The following is a 17,046-nucleotide window of genomic DNA, read 5'->3' as shown; positions in this document are numbered from 1 at the left end:
TGCTTTAATTAATGCTTTTTCTAATCTTGTCAAATTCTGCTTTACAGGAGAAGCTGACTGTGTTTCTGTCTCTCTCCCTCCCCCTTGTTCTACCCATGAAGGGTTAATTGCGGGGGGAGGGTCATGAGATGTGGAATCACCTTCTCATCTGATTTGTCCTCCTTTTCACCTAGTAAAGTTGGCACTTCCTCCTGTACTTTCCTTTTCATCATTCTATCACTTAAATAACTTCTTATAGCCAATTGTATTACATTATATGTATTAATTATTGAGTTAGGCCCATTTTTATCATAGAATTGACAAAGATCCTCTCCAACCAATTTCCATTCATTTAGATCTAATTCCTTATCAAGAGAGAAATAAGGACATATGTCCTTTACAGTTTGTAAAAGTTCAGTGATTTGCTGTAAACTTATAATTAAACCTTGGCTTTCCATAATTTTGACAATGCTCTCTAAACATTTTCCTTGAACAGAAACAGGCTGTTTTCTAAATATCTGTCCCATCTTAGCTTAAATTCTACTTTAACTCTTTTAACAAAATTTCTTTGTTGTACTCACTCTAATTTCTGGGTTGAAGAGTCTTTTCCACTGGATCAGGATCAGAGGCTTTTCCACTTGAATCAGGATCGGGGCTTTTCCACTTGAATCAGGATCGGAGCTTTTCCACTGAAATCCACTGAGGGGGTCTGTTTGCCCCACGATGGGCGCCATAATGTAGTGAGATTTTTCTTCTCAAAACGCAGCCAGGTGATAAAAGTTCAGATCTTTTATTATTTCCAATATAGCCCGGTTAGCTTAGAGGCCTATCTCTCTGCTTGGTTCCAAGAGCTCTCTCCAAATGTCTTTAAATCCAAAGGTCTGGTCCTTCAGCCTCTGCCTCTGCTTTCTTCAGCCTCCAGCCAGCTCCAGTCTTCATGTCATTCCGGTGAAATCTCGACTTGTAGCGTCTTCCTCTCTCAAGAGAACTTCGACTGGCCCATTGGCCTATTTATGCTCCTTCCAGAGAGAGGGATTATGGGTTTTCTCCATAGTGCTCTCTGGCCCAATGACTTCAAGGGAGGTGTGAATTCATTGAACTCCAATGAGTAAAGGTGTGAACACAAGCCTTGTATTGATTAGTTCTACTTAGTACCTTGTTTCAGGTTCTTGCCAAAACATCTTCTTGTAAGATTAGATCAACTCTAATTAGTTAGCAGTTAGTAAGGATTCCAACAACATTGGGAATGGGGTAGATAGGCAATATTACAGATATACCATAAAGATATAGCACCCTCCAAAATTTAAAAAGAAATAGGAGAGAAAGATGGAAAATGGGATTACAAAGATAAGGGAAGAAGATAAGGAAAACATCCATGGGTTGGGGGAGGTTAACTAGTAGCAAGGGAAGTTAAAAAGCAGAATTAAAACAAAGTGTCAGCAGGGTTAGGAATGATATATGTTTGTAAGGGTGTGTGTATGTGCATCTGTACATGTATGTCTATGTATATATAAACATACCCTTTCTTAATTATAGCCTGCTTGAGGTTAGGGGAAATGAGAGGAGAGAAAAAAAAATAAAGTAAAAACATTTGCAGCAGAGAACAAAAGAACAATTTACAAGGAGGTAAAGAAAAGGTGAACACTCATGAATATAATTTCTTCTACATATATATATGTGTGTGTGTGTGTGTGTGTATATATATATATATATATATATATATATATATATATATATATATACACATATATATATAAAATTTCTTGAATTGTTAATTTGTTGTAATATATTTTGAATCTATGGCCATACAACTCTGAACATGACTGATCTTATCTATCTTATTTATTTATTTTCATCTTATTTTATATTTATTACATTTATCTTATTTATTAGAAGTTAACAAAATTAGTACTTGTATGAGAGACTACCCAGGAACACTAGATGCTGTAGGACTTGAACAATGAAAAAAAGAAAGATGTGTCTATATCCATTTATTTTTGGTTTCTTTTGTAATTCTCTGTATTTGTGTATCTAAAAAGATTATTTTTATTAAACCTTTTTATTTTTCAAAACATATGCATGAACAATTCTGCAATCTTAGCCCTTGCAAAACTCTGTTCCAATTTCCTCCTGCTATGTTAAACATGGTAGAAATATACATTAAATCCAATATATACATCCATACTTATACAATTATTGTATGGCACAAGAAAAAAAAAAGAGAAGCAAAATAAAATGCAAGTCAACAACAACAGAAAGAGTGAAAATGCTATGTTATGAACCAACTCAATTTCCACAGTGCTTCTCTTTGTCACTGAATCATTGGGAACTGGTTTTAATCATCTTATTGTAGAGAGAGCCATGTCCAATAGAATTGATCAACAGATAGTCTTGTTGTTGCTGTGTATAATGATCTCCTGGTTCTGCTCATTTCACTTAGCATCAGTTCATGTAAATCTCTCCAGAACTCTCTGAAATCATCCTATTGCTTGTTTCTTACAGAACAATAATATTCCATAACATTCATATACCATAACTTATTGAGCCATTCTCCAGTTGATGGGCATCCACTCAGTTTCCAGTGTCTTGACACTAAAAAAGAGCTGTGACAAACAATTTTGCACATGTAGGTCCCTTTCCCTTCTTTAAGATCTCTGTAATACAAGCCCAGTAGAAACACTGCTGGATCAAAAGATATGCACAATGTGATAACTTTTTGAGCATAGTTCCAAATTGCTCTCCAGAATGGACAAGTGCTCTGGTAGATTAAATTATGTCATTCAAGAAATGTAATTGACACAAGGAAAATAATCAAATAGAAACTTTGTAGAAGGTTAATACAGCAAAATTAGAAAATAGTAGGATAAAAGAGAACGTTCTATGCCTAGAAGTTAAAATGAGGCCCTGAAGAAATTTACTATTTGCCCTTTGTTTGAATGCCAATATTAACTGGAGGATCATTAAATATTAATGAAATTTACTTTATTTTTGACATCATAAATTCTTCCTTTTGGCTAGAATGTTTTCCTCATAATGTAATTGAGGACACTCAAATATGCACAATCAATCAATTAATTAAAATTTGATTTAAAAATACAGCCAATTAATTTAAAGATTGTTTGGCTATCAAGAAACATTTTAAAATATGCTTAGGTCACATTATTTTATTATAATCAGGACCTATCTGAATTAAAACACCCTTTATAAACTTGCCTCATGTCTGTGAAAGTAGATCAATCCCAGAGAGTTACTCATGTCTCATAATAATTGTTAGTTTGTAAAGCTAGTACATTTCAGAGATTTGCTTCTAACCTTCCCTGATTTTTAGCACTCCCTCCATTACCTTAGACTCTATTCTTGTGCATAATACACACATGATAGGACTCTCTACCTTTAATCTACTATAATTTCACATATTCACCACAGAGAATATTTGTAGATTTGGAAATGCCTAGTGGTTTGACTTTTAAAATTTTTTATTCATCATTTATTTTAATCAGCCAACCCAGTAAGCATTCATTAAATATAACCTCTGTTATATACTGGAGATTCAGAGGCATAAGTAAAATAATCCTTGCCTTCAATGGGTTTAAATTTAATGAAGTTTATCTGAATATAGGTATCAGTATATACAAAGTAAATTCAAATTATTTTTGAGGTTGATACAAGCAGCTGATGGGATTTTATGTGATGGGATGACTCTATTCACTCAGAAATGTGAATTGCCAGAAAAATGAAACTCCTATTAAGCAAGAACTGTCTTTCCCATTCTTTATATTTTTAGAATTTAGAAAATTATTAACATATACTATGTGCTTGATAAGTGTTAGTATTCATCAAATCTTTGTCATATATAATTAAAATTTAGTATGTCAAAAGTATTATTTTGGATATTTTTATTAGGAATAAAAAGTCATTAGTTTTGAATTGATATCACTAATAGAAATAAGATATTTTTAACCTAGATTTCATTATTTGAAATTTTAGAGGCACTTAAAATTGAAATTTAAGGATATTTTGCTTTGCTAATGATAATTATTTGATGAATATGATATATTGTCATATAAAGAAATAATATTTGAGGATCTATGTGAGAAAGAGTTTAATAGTCATATTGAATTTGAATTGAATTATCTTTCTCTTCTTCCTCATGACATTGATATAATCAATTCTTGATTGATTGTGGAAATGAGCTGTTTTAGAAATTTGATTCAGTATGCAAACTCTAAAATATTGCAGTAGACTAGCATCACATTTGAGTCAAATCCTAAAAAAATAATTAAAAAAAAAAAAAGCAGATTGAATCTTACTTACTTTGCCCTGCTTCTTATTTCCTTAAAAGAAGTTAAATTGACTTCTAAGTTTTGATTTTCAATGAATTCACCTTATTCTTTTTGTCAGCTAATATTCATAATGATAACAACTTGTGGTGATATTTTACAGTATACACCTTGGTTTTACATTTGTGGATGTTTGTAGTATTTTAAATATATTTTCTGAGAATGTTTTGATGTGTTTGGAAACAGATGCAAGATAAGTGACATAAAAGCAAACAAATCCATGTACTATGTGAGTTCAAAGATTTTAAGGAACATGAAGCTTCACACTATTGATTGAGATGAGACTTGTTAATAAACATAAACTGTTTAGTAGGCTTATGTACCTTTTGAGAAACAGTACAATATCTGTATTTTCTCAACATTGCCACTTCCTTCTCTACTGTGGGAAATCAAAAGTTTATACAGTAAGACACCATAGACTGTTCTTCCAACATAGTGATTTTAACCCTAGCAGATGGATTAAAAATTAGTGCAGGTGGAATTATTTCACTTACTTGTTTTTTAGATTGTTGATCATTAAAATATTGATGTTCAGTTTCCTCATGCATCAAATAAAACAATAAAAGTTAAAATGTCTGTTTCTCTTTAACTATAAATTGCAGGATCCAAAATATCATCTTTCTCATGTAGCAATATTATTTGAAATTTTTATTTTATTAAAGCTTTTTCAAAATATATGCAAGGATAATTTTTCAACATTAACCCTTGCAAAACCTTGTGTTCCAATTTTTCCCTCTTTCTCCCACTCCTTCCCCTAGATGGCAGGTAATCCAATATATGTTAAACATGGTAAAATATGTTAAATCCAATATATGCATACCTATTAATGCAATGATCCTGCTTCACAGGAAAAATAAAATAAAAAAGAAAAAGATGAGAAAGAAATAAAATTAAAGCAAACAATAACAAAAACAGTGAAAATGCTTTGTTGTGAACCTCACCTTTTCTACAGTTCTCTCTCTGGGTGTAGATTACTCTCTTCATCACAAAATCATTGGAACTGGCCTGGATCATCTCATTGTTAAAAAGACCCGTGTTCATCAGAATTGATCACTATATAATCTTCTTGTTGCCATGTATAATTATCTCCTGGTTCTGCTCATTTCACTTAGCATCAGTTCGTGCAAGTCTCTCCAGATCTCTCTCTGAAATCAGGAATTACTTCAAAAGCATTTCCTGAATTGATTCATAGAAACCAGGCTCTAAACTTTGTCTATCTCTTTGTCCTTGAAGAAAAAGGGATTTAATCTTACTAGCTTGAATCCATACATATAGCTAGAGCTATGGCCAAAATCTGACTACGAATTTAGATGATTTCCTAGTATAAATCTCATGGGGTTTAACTTGAAACATTGGTAATACATGACACTCGGGAACTGTGTAGAAGAATTGAAACAGGAGGAAAAATATGACAAAGAATAATAGTTTAGGGCAAACCCAATTAGACATCAATTTTAGCAGAAAGAGAAATTGAAGCACTTACTCCAATAATTCACAATACCACCCAACTTTTGACATAAAAATTCACATAACTAGCAAAAAACCAACTTCTTAAATGACACAAAATGCTTTGAATATAGTTGGTAAAATGTTTGTAATTTTATGTGACATGAAAGTTCCTACAGATTTGCATCTTGTGAGACAATAATCACAGAAAATAGCAGAAACTCCAAACAGAATTTTCTTTCATGTTAAAGATTTTAGTGCAATTTTTATGATAAAGGGGACATGATAGTACAAAGTAGTGACAAGCATTGTGTGAATTTCCAGTTTGTGAATTTGCTTGTCAAAATTTCCTGGGGAAGCCAGGAATTGTTACAAACATATTTTATTGATCCAATAATGTAGACATATTATATCCTAGGACCAAAGAAGATAATGTTAAACATAACTATTATTTGGATATTTTCCTTGAGTGTGAGAGTAAATATACACAATTAAGAGATGTTACTTCTAAATCATGTGCCATCCTCAAGAAAAACCCACTGACAAAATACCGGGTCATACTGATTATAGCTGTCTTCATTTAAAGTATTTGTTTAAATGGACTTTCTTTTAAATTTTATCTCATTTATCTCATTAACTCATTAACTCAATATCTCATTATAATTTGATGACTATGGAGACAAATTTCACTTAACTTGATAATCTTTTTTTTTAAACTTCAATATTTTCTAATCTAAGCACCTTAATTATTTTTCCTAGAGATTTTGCAAACATATTTGCAGATATTTCTTAATTTATAGATGTTATAGAAATTTGCCTATAAACTATGTCTGTATATTTAGTCTTATTTTAATTTAAAATGTCAGGTTTATTATGAGAATGAAATAAAATAACTTTTATGTAAGTATTTTGGAAGTACAAAAATGTGCAATTTTTATAATTGTATTATAGATTAAATATTAATTATATAATTATTTATATATACATATTCATTATATGTTATATGCAACATAATTGCCAATTATACAATTATCATATATGTGCACACACATTTACATATAATTATATAATTATTTTGTGAGTTCTAAAACAATATTTCCTTTAATCCCTAATAGAATCATATTTCTAGAATATAGTTATGTATAGAAAAGACTAATGTGATTTTATAACTGTATGGCTATTAACTTTGTTCAGGGAAGACTAGTATCTGGTCTGAGTGCTGCTGAGCCCTTTTCAGGGCTCCTTTTTCCTTTGGAGCCCACCTAATTCTCATATCCTCCTAATTTTGTATGTTGTAGCACGCAAAGTAGCCACATCAATAAACTGTATTGGCAGGTGGGTTAAAATAAATTAGGATAACTGAGAGGTCTTAGTTATTCTCACCTAAAAGTTGGGTGCTATTGTGAATTATTGGAGTAAGTGCTTAATTCTTATTTCTGCTAAGTGACAAAAATTGATAACTTTAATGGAGTTTGTGCTAAAGTATTATCCTTTGTCATATTTTTCTCCTGCATCCATTCTTCCACAATTCCTAAGTGTTTAAATCATGTATTACCAATGTTTTAAATCTGTCAGAAAATTAAGGTAGTATCTATTCCAAGTATTTGAAAACTTTCTGTTAGAATAGGCTTAATGGCAAACAATAAAGTTTAATAGAATGGTGGACTGGTGGAAAATATGCTTTTCAGATTTATTTGCATAAAGACTGTATCCAATTCAAATGTTCTTCTTTAATATATCCAGTGAGAACAGCTGCATAATTTTCTACACCTTTATTTTTCAGCAACACAACTATAAGAACAATATTGGAGGATAGACAGAAGGTTAAGATCTGAAATTTGCTAGGGCCCAATCAATGGTATGGTAAAGAATGTAGAAACTCAAGAGAAGAGGACAGCATGGAGCTTAAATGATTTAATTGAGGGTCAAGGTATAAGTAAGAGGAGAAATAATTATTACAACACTGATGGCCTGAGAAAGAACTGTAGGGTTGAGACAATTTGAGATGATAGTGTGGAAGAAAATCATATTTTGGAAGATAGAAAAAGAGGTAGAAGAATAAACAGAAAATAGAATTCTAAAGTTCTTTAACACTGAAATTTTACATTTGTGTATTATTGGTTTTCTACTAATTTATTTTAGACCACTTAAATGGATTCACACTACTATTAAGCAATCCTTGTACAACTAATTAACAATTTTATTTCCCTTCCCTACAAAACAATTATTTCAAAATTTTGCATTTCTACTCCATTCTTCTATGATTCTCTCTTCCTCACATTTTATCTTGAAATCCAACCTGATGTTTTACTAAAAACATTCAGTGTATGTACTAAAAAGTTTCTTCTTATATCCCTTAGAGGCCTTCTGCTCTTATCTTTACCTTTAACCCTATTTAGAGGAAAAAATAAAACTTTTTTTTTCTTTAAAGATTAATCTCACTACTTACATGAATGATCAAATTGTATTATGTTTTCTCTACAAGTTTGTCATGTTTTATTATCTCTACTCTCACATCTTTAATCCCTCCCTACTAGCACCTTCCCTATTGCTTACAAATATGCCCATTTCTTTGCATTCTTAAAAATCCTTCATTTAATTCTTCCATCTGCACTGACATATTATATCTTATTTACCTCCTTAAAAATATAAACTCTGTGTGCTTCCATCTCCTCTCTTCTCACTTTCTTCTTATTGCTTCTGATCTTGAATCAATTTATTAATTGCCATATTTAATGATCTTTTATTGGTCTTCACTCTTCCTGACCTCTGTGCAATCTTTGAAAAGATCAATCATGATTTTTCTCTTTATTAGTCTCTTCTTTGTGTTTTCATAACCTTATTCTCCCTTATTCTTTAGACCACTTCTCAATGTCCATTAGTAAATCATCAACCATATCATGAACTATCAGTCTCTATTGAACACTTTTCTCTTGTCCCTCTATATTTTTCACTTGGTATTCTCATTAGTGACCTCTGGATGTCTATTATGATCTATTATGATCTATTATGATGATAGATCCTCACATCTACTTATCCAGCCCTAATCTCAGTACTCATATCTAATTCACACATCCAATTCTCTATTAGTCATTTTTAACTGGCTATCTAGTAGATAAGATAAAATATTCAGAATTATGCTTATTTTCTTTCTCTCTGGACCATACCCTTTTCCTAATTTTCCTATTAGTATTGAGTATACCATCATTCTCTGAGTTACTCAGGCTTTTTAGTGTCATCCTTAACTCTTCACTATCTCTTATTACCCATCTCACATCTGTTCCAAATGACTGTCAATTTCTTCCTCAATACTTCCATCATTCTAGAAAAGGTTCTCACCTCGCTCATGCCTGGACAATTGCAGTAGATTTACTTGTAGATTTACCTGCCACAAATGTCTCCCTAGTCCATTCTCCATTTAACTAGTAAATTGATTTTTCTAAAGCACAAGTTCTACCATGTCATCTCTTTACTTAGTAAACTCCAGAGCTTCCTTATCACATTTAGCATCAAATAGAAAATCTGTTTTGCATTCAAATCTCTTCAATAAACTATTCTCTCTTCCAGTTTATATCTTGTCCCCCTATATTCTTTGATTCAGTAACATTGGCTTCTTTCCAGTTTCCTGAACAATGCATTTTTTTAAACCCTGGGCATTTATTTTTCTGGCTATCCCTCATGCTTAGGATACTTTCTATCCTAATATCTATTTATTAGATTCCTTGCCTTCTTTGAGGAAAAAATAAGATATCAATTTTACAGCAAGATTTTCCAAAATCATTTTAACTCTTAGGAATTTTTTTATGCTGGTTATTTCATAGTTATCATGTATATAGGTTGTTTGCACATATTTGTTTGCCTGCTAACTTCATTATTAGTTTTCAAGCTCCCTTCTTTAGAGAAGGGATTCTCTTTTAACTTTCTCTTGTTTTTGTTTTTGCATCCCCCGTGTTTAATATAGTGCATGACACATAAAAGTTCATAATAAATGTTTATGAATTATTAACTAACTTTTTTGAAAGCCTTAGCAAACTAAATGAATAAATATCAGTCTGAACTTTCCCTACAAAGAAGTAGTCAATAACTACATGAAATAATTTAAAAAGTGCTAAAATAATTGATTAAAAATTCAAACATTAGGATTACTAGTTCTTTAGTATAAGGTTCTACTCCAGAAACCACTGAAAAGATCATTTACTGTCCCTTTTTTGAGCTTTTCAGTTGGTAATTTCATTTTTCTGTGAATTTATCCTAAGGAAATTTCTTCTATCATAGACTTACAGTATTCTATGAATTCTGATCTTAAATATTGTCAGCATGCACTGGAATAAGAGGGATTTAAGTTATAAAGCCAATAGGTATCTAAGAAATAATTTGAATGTATATGTTCATAAATATCAGACTATTTCTTTATCTATTACTCCATGCTATCTATCATTCATAATAACATGGATTACTTTATTAGACAATGTATTGATAAATGGGTACACTGAAAGGTAATTAAAGAGTATGGTAGAGGGTATTCAATTTTTAACAAAGAATTAAGGTGAAGAAAATGAAGAAAGGGAGTGAGAATGCTAAAACTTGAAGATGTTAGAACACATATGAGGCCACTCAAAAGAGAGGCAAAAAAATGAAGAAGGAAAATAAAATATTATATTTAAATAAGTTACAGATCTGTCTTTATCAACTTTGATGCTAATGATTTAAACTTAATCTTCTATAAGACATTTAATAGTAAAGTATCATGAAGAAAATAATACCATACTTATTTTTTTTTTAATTGGGAAAAGTCAACTAGAATATGCCTGCACAGAATCTCTTTTTTTTTAAAAGGTGTTAAAAAGAAAACTAGATATTTTGGAAACAGTTATGTATCAATTATCTCATGTATATTTTAATCAATTATCTGCAGAATAATAGGTTAATGAAATATAGCATTAGTGTTTTTGTTCAGTCATTTTCAGTCCTGCCCAACTTTGTGTACTTTATTCTTAGCAAAGGTATTAGATTGACTTGCCATTTCTTTCTCTAGCTCATTCTGCAGATGAGGAAACTGAGGCAAACAAGGTGAAGTGAATTGCCCAGGGTCACAGAGCTACTAAGGGTCTGAGGCTGGATTAAATGCAGAAAATTGTCTTCTTTTTTTCAGGCCCAGTTTAAACACATTTTACTGATGACTTTTGGGTTATGTCATATATATTTCTAGGTATATTTCCTACTAACACACCTTCCCTCCCTCCACTGAAATCTCATTTTATTTTTATCAGTATTTTTATAATGATTTCTTTTTAATATTATTTTATTTTTGTTATAGCTTTTTATTTACAAGATATATACATGGGTAATTTTTCAGCATTGAGAATTACAAAACCTTTTATTTCAATTTTTCCCCTCCTTCTCCCCACCCCCTCCCCCAGATGGCAGGTAGACCAATACATGTTACATATGTTAAAGTATATGTTAAATACAATATATGTATCCATATCCATACAGTTATTTTGCTGTACAAGAAGAATCAGACTTTTAAATAATGTCATTTTATCTGTGAAGGAAATAAAAAAATGCAGGCAGACAAAAATAGAGGCATTGGAAATGCTATGTAGTAGTTCACACTCATTTGCCAGAGTTCTTTCACTGGGTGTATTGTTGTTGTAGTGTATAATGATCTCCTGCTCCTGCTCATTTCACTCACCATTAGTTCATGTAAGTCTCTCCAGGCCTCTCTGAAATGATGATTTCTAAATAAGAAGTCAGATATTGGCATGACAAAATATAACTTTGCATACTGGCCAACAACACAACTTTAAAAGAATTGAATCATATCATTACTTGCAATCGTCTCATAAATACATTTCTCAGTAGATCTATCCTGTGACTGAATGGTTGTGATTGTGAAATTAGTTGAACACTTTAAAAAAGTAGCCATGTAATGCTATCAGGCATCCATCTCAAAAGAGATTGAACATTGACCATATATTCCACAAGGAATATTTACCCGGTGCAAACAGGTAAAACTTCTTATAACATGGCAAGAATATGTTAACAGCCCTGCAATGCTGAAGGAATGGTGAGGTGCCCCTTTACATATGTGCCCTAGACAAACATACACCTTGTAGATCACCCACAAATTTGTTTCTACTTCCATTTAAAACTTTGCACAAATGTACCAAATAACAGCACTTTTGTACACACAGAAAAATACAAAAAAAAAAAAAAGAGAGAGAGAGAGAGAGAAACTGCCTATCTCCATTGAATAAATATTGGGTTTTTAAAATATATAATAAAATATTAGCATAATTTTATTGTTCACTACTTCATTATATTTAGTTGATATTTAATTATTCATAGTTACAAATAAAACTATTTTTAACATTTGTTTTTAAAAGATTGAGTTCCAGATTTTCTCTCTTTCTCCTTCCCACCCCATTGAGAGAGAAGGCATCTGTGAACTCATGCAAAACATTTCCATAAAATTCATGTTGGAAAAGGAAACTGAGGTTACAGGGGAAAAAATCTTAAGAAAAATTTAGAGAAATAAGGGAACTGCTTCAATCTGTCTTCAGACACAATCAGTTCTTTATATGGATATGGAAAGTATTTTTCACCATGTTCTTCAAAGAAGTCTTGGATCACTATGTTAATAAAAATATCAAAGTCATTCAAAATTGATCATTGCGAAATATTGACAATGCTTTATACGCAGTACTTTTCACTCTGCCTGGGATCATGGAGGACTTGGCAGGTTTTTTGTGAATTAATTATTTTTTTCTGGTTATACAAAATTTTAAAAATACACATTTGCTTATGAATCATTTCGGGAGAGAAAAATCAGAACAAAATAAAAAGGCCACGAGTGAGAACAAAAACTGAAAAAAAGAAATGAACATTCAGTCTCCACAATTCTCCTTCTAGATGCAGATAGCATTTTCAATCCAAACATTATTGGGATTGCCTTGGATCACTGAACCCCTGAGAAGAACCAACCTTTACATAGTTGGTCATAGCACAATCTTGCAAGTTAACTGTGCACAATGTATTATGCTTATTTCATTCAGTATCAGTCTATGGAACTCTTTCCAGGGCCACAATGTTCTTCCCCCTCTCTAAATTCCTTCATATATGATAGGTTTCCTTTGCCTCATCATCACATGTAGTTTCCCTCTTTTTATCTCCCTTCTTCCCTTTTTCTGACACTATCCCCTTTCCATTTCTACTTGCCTTTTTTTATGCTATATCAGTAAAATCAAATTATACATATGGTTTTTATGTATATCCACAATAGAAATACAGTTCCCAAGAGTTCTTTTTACCTTTTTCTACTTCTCTTGAGTTCTGTTGTTGGAGATCAAATTTTTTGTTTAAGTCTATTTTTTTTCCTTAGAAAAAGATGGAATTCCTCTATTTCATTAAATGTCCATCTTTTTCCATGGAAAAAAAAAATACTCAGCTTAGCTGGGTAGTTTATTCTTGGCTGCATTCCAAGCTCTTTTGCCTTTCAGAATATCTGATTCCAGGCCCTTCGATTCTTTAATGTTGAGGCAGCCAGATCTGGGGTGACCCTTATTGTGGCACCTCGGTATTTGAACTGTTTTTTTCCTGGCTGCTTATAAAATTTTTTCTTTAGTCTGAAAATTCTGAAGTTTGGCCACAATATTCCTCAGAGTCTTTATTTTTGGGTCTTTTTCAGAAGGGGTTCGATGAAATCCTTCAACACCTATTTTCCCTTCTGGTTCTATTACTTCTGGGCAGTTCTCTTTGATGATTTCCTGTAAAATATTATCTAGGGTCTTTTTTTTCATCATAATTTTTGGGTAGTCCAATGATCCTCAGGTTATCTCTCCTAGATCTATTTTCCAAGTAAATATTTGACATTTTTTTCCAATCTTTCATTTTTTTGGTTTTGCTTGACTGATTCTTGATATCTCAATGAATCAGTCATTTCCATTTGTTCAGTTCTGATTTTTGGTGAGTTATTTCCTTCATTAGCTTTTTTCACTTATTTTTGTATATGTCTAATTGAGTTGTTTTGCTCTATGGAATTTTTTTCCATTTCACTATTTTTTTTTTTTTTTTTAGTGAGTTATGTTCTTTTTCCAATTTGCAAATTCTGTTTCCCTGCACTTCTTGGGAGTTTTTTATCTTTTCCAATTCACATTTTAGGAAGTTGTTGCTCTCTTGCATAGCTTCTCTTTCCTTTCCCCATTTTTCTTCTAGTTCTCTTTTAAGGTTTTTAATAGTATCTTCTAGGAGAGCCTTTTGTATTGGAGACCAACAATTGTCTGGAGACTGTCTGCTATTAGTCTCTTCAGGGTTGAAAAGCTGTTCTCTTTCTGTGTAGAAACTATCAATTGTTCTTTTGATTTTTTTACTCATTTTGTTATAGCCTGTAGGGTCTGCCTTCAGAGCCAGGAAGTTACCAGCTTCCTCTGAAGAGCAGTGAAAGGTGTATGGACGGGTAGCTGTCTTGCCAGCTGAATACAAAAAGCAGCCAGGTACTAGAGTGCTCTGGGAAAGAGTTCCCCACCCAGGAGTAACTCAGGCCTGCAGGGTGGAGCTGGGAAAGTGCCCTGCAAAGAACTCCAGCTATGTAAGATAATAACTGCCCTGGGGCTAGACACTGAGCAGTGAGAGTTTCACTACCCCAAGCCAAACCCTGCCCTGGGGCTATGGGTATTAGCAGCTGAGCAGTGAATGGATTTGCAGGGACCGAATTTTCTGCCCAAGAAGCACAGTCTGCTGGGGAAATTCCATTGCCCCAGGCCGAGCCCCACACTTTGCAGATTAGAGGCTGCCCAGGCTGTGCCCCCTTGCTGTGCAGATTAGTAACTGCCCCCAGCAAAAGCCCGAACTGTGGGATGTAGCTGCAGGACTGCGTTACAATCTGCCTGAGTCACTTCCAGGTTTAAGTGGTTCCAGCCAGATCTTGTTAAGTTCTAGCGATTTTTAGAGTTTCCTCTGTTTTAGGCTTTAATTTCTCTGACAGTTTACTGCTTTGTAGTCAAAGCAGAGCAGTTAGTCTATAGCAGACTCGTCTCTATAACTTCTCTAGCCACAGAGATCACCCCCACTCCTGGTCTGCTCAGGAAGCTAGCCTCTCCCTGCCTGTGCTAGTCTGTTCCTGGCCCCTCAGGACAAACCTTTCCTGGGGAGCTTCCAGATTGACTTTGGCTGGTAAGTTGTTGTGCTTCTAGTCTTCATGAATTTAAGCAGTGAAAAGCTGTTTTTGAGCCTGGATTAAATAGTTGGTTATGAGGGGAATGAGAGGAGCTTAGAGAGTCCTGTGTGCCTGCTCCGCCATCTTGGCTCCACCCCCAGAAGACTCCTCACATGTTTTTCGCAAGAAGACCCATAAATTTTCTGTGTTCAGTATTTTAAAGTGTAGTGGATTCCTACTTTTTTGGACGATCCAAAGGTATATGTGTGTGTGTGTGTATGTGTGTGTGTATTAAAAATATTGGTATTATAAATGTGTCTGTGCATTTTTCTTGAGGAAAAAGAAAATCAATATCCTCTGTGGAGTTATTCTAACCCTAATGAAACTTGTCTGTTAGATTATGTGACGCTTTTTATTATTGTGTTCCTTTAAATCTCCTGTGCATTTGTATGGGCGACATCTGATATGGAAAATTCCTGTAGTAGTACAAAGAAAGACAAGCTCTACAATTTATACTTTTTTGAGTAAAGGTATCAGACATATATCTCTGAGATAGTATTGTGACAGCTGGCAACAATTTCTAGTGATGCTTGAACCTGATTAAAATATCACTGGTAATTACTTAACAACATAAAATATATTAAAACAGCCATTGTTAATATATAAATTTCTTAAAATAAATTTATAGATTTAGGATTTTTGAGTATGGTTTAATAATCCTATTTGAGTTTGACTTTTTTTTTTTTATTACTTGGGAATGAGGGAGGATGGGGAACTAGAAAGTTAAAGAAATTGTCTAAATTGTGAGTTCCTCCATAGCAGAGATTGTCTTCTTATTTTTAACATTTCTTCATATCTTCAGTACTTATTATGGTGTTAGGCATGCAATAAACAAATCATAACTACTTGTTGACTCACTGAATATCATCCATTGGACAGACATTCTGTATGCATAAAATGAAGGCATTAAATACAGGTTTTCCTCAGCTTAATCTGGCTTTCTATCCATTATTACCAAATTGACTTTCTAATAAATATTGAGGTAGATAGGAAGGCAAAAAGACAGAGATAGGAAGAAAGAACATAGAGAAAGACAGAAAGCTATATAATAAGGAGACTTGATTTAATCTTATATTTTTTTCATGAAGTTTTCCTGGGAATCATATTTCAATTTGATTTTACTATTAGCCTCTGACTCTGAAAAGGAAGTTTCCTATTTAATTGAACATATATTTAATAAAAACTGCCCTATTAATTGATAGAAAGGCATAGTTTACAAAATATGCATTAATTTTTGCATGAGTAATAAAAAAGTTCTGTCTGAAATTAGTGTGGCATTAAAATTTAGCTTAAATCAGAGCAGTGCTTTGGAAGAACTGGCTAAATATACATTATACAAGAGTAATTTCTATCTCTTAAAATTAGAAAGGTGTTAAAGTTTGCATTTCCACCACTGAATATCTTTAGGACTAAGTGACATAAAAAAGCTTATTAGCTCATATCTTTCTCTGTTGTTTTAGCACTCCCTTTGATTGCTGCAAGTGCCTGAGCTAATTAAAAACTTTATACTGCCAAAAGTAATGAAACAAACCAAATATCAGCAATTCATTTTAGTAAGAGTAACATGATGGCTTATCGTTATTTCAGACTTAAAGTAAACACAAATGTCCAATTTCTTGCCTTTCAAGAAGTCTTGGTTAAGTCATCAGATGATTTTCTTGCAAAATAAAACTAACCAACCAAAGGTAACAAAAATAATTGTAAAGCTCACCCTTCCACCCAGAACTTATGTTTTGTTTTGTTTTTAAGCAACTAAATGTTTCTAGACAATGTGCTCCACCAGCAGGGTTTCTAATAAAAAAAAGAATTGGTATTTAATGATGAGATTAAAAAGTAATAGCTCTTCAAAATATTACATGAGTCTTGTCTTATCACTTATTTTAGTATTTGTAAATAGGTAATCTGAACACCTATGAATTAGCCTGTTGACCTTGGCATTTCTTTTTTTCATGAATTCATTTTCTTTCTAGATTTCTTGGAGCCCCTTTTTAAACATTTAATTCTGTCTTACCTGCATCATTTGTTTACTTGAACTTCAGCATAATTGGATTTCTCTTTAACACA

This window comes from Antechinus flavipes, chromosome 1 (genome assembly GCF_016432865.1).
Source record: "Antechinus flavipes isolate AdamAnt ecotype Samford, QLD, Australia chromosome 1, AdamAnt_v2, whole genome shotgun sequence".
NCBI lineage: Eukaryota > Metazoa > Chordata > Mammalia > Dasyuromorphia > Dasyuridae > Antechinus > Antechinus flavipes.
Note: the sequence above shows the minus strand (reverse complement) of the source record.